The 4135-nt window shown below is 36.7% G+C and overlaps 1 protein-coding gene across 3 annotated transcripts in view; it reads right to left on the reverse strand.

The window, feature by feature from the left end:
* nalcn (sodium leak channel, non-selective) overlaps positions 1 to 4135 on the reverse strand; it is a gene marked incomplete in the record, with an annotated part of 142686 nt that overhangs the window by 34777 nt on the left and 103774 nt on the right.

The following is a 4135-nucleotide window of genomic DNA, read 5'->3' on the forward strand; positions in this document are numbered from 1 at the left end:
CTATGTGATTGTCATTATGTCAGTAAGAATATTTTTGCTGTATAATTTAAACAATTTCCAGTGGTCGGCACCAGTCCTCTAAAGTGCAAATCCGCTAATTGTGCACCTAAATATTTCGTTTGCTCTTTAGCGGTCTTACTATTTTTTATAATTCATAAGCAGATTTGTGCTTTCTAAAATTAAAATGCAGTACTGCTAATAACTAATTATTTATCAGTCATCATTATCTTGAACAGAGGAAGGTATGGCTGCCAATGAATCACAACACGTGATCTATCCAACAGCACCCCTCCCAGATAAACACACATATTGTGAAGGTATACATCTTTGCTGACTGTTGCTTTCGGTCAGGGTTCTCATTTCTCACAATGCTTTGTGTCTGCTTATGTAGCAGGAAGGCTATGCTTAGTACTCTTTCCCAGCAAAAACAGTAAACGTTTGTAATCCATACTAAAATTTTGTATGTATTGATTTATTTTAATTTACAATCGGAGCCCCTTAAAAAAACTTTTAAACGCTGGAGCTCAATACTTGACGTAATTGGTCGAAGCAACGGGGTGACAGACTCAGAAATGATTTAAAGATGCTGATGAAGACTGGTATCTAGTGGTCAGCTGGAGCAACTACATGGAAAACTTTCATTTGCCGTCACAAATCAAATCTGTCATGTACCCAGAACGCATCTCTTCAGTTTTCCAATAAACAGTTTTAAAATTACTTTATTGATGTTTCTTTAATGAAAAATCTACAACAAACAAAAGAAAAAGACAAATAAGCAGCCAAACTAGCAATCCTCAACAATTTTTTAAAGAATCAGCAGATCTAGCAAGCCTCAACAACGTTTTAATTTTTACACCAGGAGCTAAAGTTCTGTTTCAGGAAATCACATCCCCAGCAATCAACGCGTGTAGGGTTAAGCTTTACAAGGGTTCATACACCACTAGTTAGCAGTGTTGCACATATTTTGTACAGTTATTGCCAGCTAGTAAGTGTCAAATTGAACTTGTGCCTTAGAATTAGCTTCCGCTAATTTTCTATGGCATAAAGATTTTTTGAAGTTGTGGACCTAAATATTTTTATAAGCGCTTTAGAAATTGCGGAGCTAATTTTTGAATTAGCGCTGCCCACCACTGACAATTTCTATCAATGCTGGTGGTTGGTAATATTTATCTCTGTGCTTGCTTGATGTTGAAGAACCGAACAAATAGAAAAATGCATCCAGGGAAAGCCAAAACTTAAAAGAGCCAAATTAAAATGTGTCTATCCAACTTCTTTTTCTAGCTGACTAAACTGTGGGAGCTTCTTCTTCACCCTGAGTGGGTGAGTGGTGAGTGGCACGCTGTGAAGATGGAATTATACACCAGCATCTGCTTGCCTAAGCTTTCTGTCTAGATTCAGACTCCTGAGATAGAAACGTGGTAGAAAAAGATGGAGGCAGAAGTTAAAATAGGTCTAAAAAAGAAGAGAAAAAAACAACAACAGCAGAATGTTCAAATGGTCTAGAAGTTAAATTTACAATTTTTGACTCATCACTGTCTTTACCAGCAGTACACAGAGGGCTCGACAAATGAAGACTGCATTACTGAATATCTGCACAAATGAAAAAAAAAAAGAGTCTGTGGTAAAAGGAGTGTTGTGTGTGATTTACTAAGACTGCATGCACAAAGAAAAAGAGGTGCAGCWGTGGTACGGTTTTATTAGTTTAATTTTTATTTGTTTTATTAACTTTTTCATTGCAGTTTTCTCAAATGGCACTGTGACACTTTAACATTGACTTAAAAATACTTTAATAAATAAAAAGAGGTTAGCTCTCACTTTCACTGTCTTAAAGAAACAGGATGATAGTTTAGATTTAATTTAAATTTACATTTTTAAAGCTGATGTGATATATTTTATTTCTATTAAAGTGGGATACATTTTATTTTATTACTGTCACACACTACAGGAGCAGAGCTGAGGGTTTAGATGGCTGTAGACATACCATAGGACAGACTTTCTCTCATTTTACATTTACACATGCATATAGGGCAGTCTTACAGATTTTTTTCAAAAAACTTTCCTTTAAAATTATTTAAGTCTCAGAGCCAGCAGGCTGAATAAACTTCACAAAATCGTCATCCTTCTCTTGCTGCAGCTCTACAGATGTCATCTCTCTGACACTACCTTCATGAAGATAGACACGCTGAATGGATTGTGACTGTTGTTTTGCTCATCTGACAGTTGCAGTACTCCCTGTGCACCGTTACTAAATCTGCTTTGCGTGCACTATCAAATTTGCACATTGCTTTATATGCAGTAATCATTGATAAAACAAGACCAGAATGTCACAAAGCCAAAATTAAAACAAATAAGCAAATAGATCATAAAAAAGCCTCCAAATGTAAAACAGAATAAAAAATAAATAAAGTATACAGTACATTGTCTGCCAGCTTTCTTGTCAGAGTTACAGGGGTTAGACAATGAAACTGAAACACCTGGTTTTAGACCATTACATCCCTTTCAGACAGCTTCCTCTGGTGTCCACAGTTAATCCTGTTGGATGTGGTTGGTCCTTCTTGGTGGCATGCTGACTAGGTTTGGGCAATATTGGCAAAAAAATTAATCATGATTAAGTGGGGTATTGTAGCCGATAATGATTAATTTGACCATTAATCCCCTGTAGTCCCTGGACACTCTTATGTCCTAGTCACATGACCAATTTAGTGGGAAAGATTTGCTCTTTATAAAAATCTGGTCCAACTTGTGTCAAAATTACAGACTTCAGGCTGTACAACAAATTTTAAATTGTGTTGGTAGATAAATAAATTACAGATTTTTTTTAATGATCATCACATTTGAAGTGGAGATGAGCACCAGTCAGTCTGCAAGGTGGCATTAATCGTATTAATCGTCAAGTGCCAAAAAATAATCGATTGTTTTTCTGACGATTTATTGCACACAATACAATTATGCCCAACCCTAATGCTGACATTACCCTGGATAACGTGGCTCTTGATACATCACAAGGACTTGCTGTCTTATAATAATAATAATAATAATAATTATAATAATTATAATAATAATAATCCATTAGTCTTATATAGCACTTTTCGAGACCCTCAAAGACGCTTTACAATTTTCATTGATCATTCATTCACACACACATTCACACACTGATGATAGTAAGCTACATTGTAGCCACAGCTGCCCTGGGGCAGGCTGACTGAGGTGGGGCTGTACCACCGGCCCCTCTGACCACCATCAGTAGGCAAGGTTGGTGAAGTGTCTTGCCCAAGTACACAACGACAGAAACGGCTGGAATGGGGATCGAACTGGCAACCTTCCAGGATGACTCCCATAACCACTCTGCCACGGCTGCCCCGTACCACCATACCGTCTTGGTCACAGATGCACCAGCAAGATGTGCACCAACAATTTGTCCTCTTTTGAACTCTGGTATGTCACCTATAATGTTGTGTGCATTGCAATATTTTGAGCAAAACTGTGCTCTTATCATGCTAATTGAACCTTCACACTCTGCTCTTACTGGTGCAATGTGCACTTAATGAAGACTGGCCACCAGGCTGGTCCAATTTATCCATGAAACCTCCCACATTAAAATGACAGGTGTTTCAGTTTCATTGTCTAACCCCTGTAGACTGAGATTATTTTATGTTGAGAACTAGAGTTGCAGCAGTTTTAGCCAAATTTTAAAAGTTACATTAGGTGCAATCTCATGCAACTTTGCAAGTTGTCATGCTCAGAAAAGTCTAAGTAGTAAGCAAGTAAGTATGTAAGTAGACTTTATTTATACTGTATAGCACCTTTCACAGACGCAAACATCACAAAGTGCTTATCTGAGAGCAAAATAACTAAAAACAATAAAACAGATCACACACATATAAAACAACAATTAAAACACAGTAAAAATCACTTAACTAAAAGTGTTGTAAATGACTCTGCCAAAAAAAGTTTTAACACAATATCTGTAGAATTTAAATATTGCCATTTGTTCATGTTTTTTAAGACCAGTTGTCAGCTGAAGTCATGTTGAATTAAATTAGCTGCAAAGGTCAATCAGAATAGTTCCTGGAGTAACTATGGCTACGTTCACACTGCAGGTCTTAATGCTCAGTTCCGATTTTTTGAAAAAATC

The sequence above is a fragment of the Austrofundulus limnaeus genome, unplaced genomic scaffold (genome assembly GCF_001266775.1).
Source record: "Austrofundulus limnaeus strain Quisiro unplaced genomic scaffold, Austrofundulus_limnaeus-1.0 Scaffold202, whole genome shotgun sequence".
NCBI classification, from domain to species: Eukaryota; Metazoa; Chordata; class Actinopteri; order Cyprinodontiformes; family Rivulidae; genus Austrofundulus; species Austrofundulus limnaeus.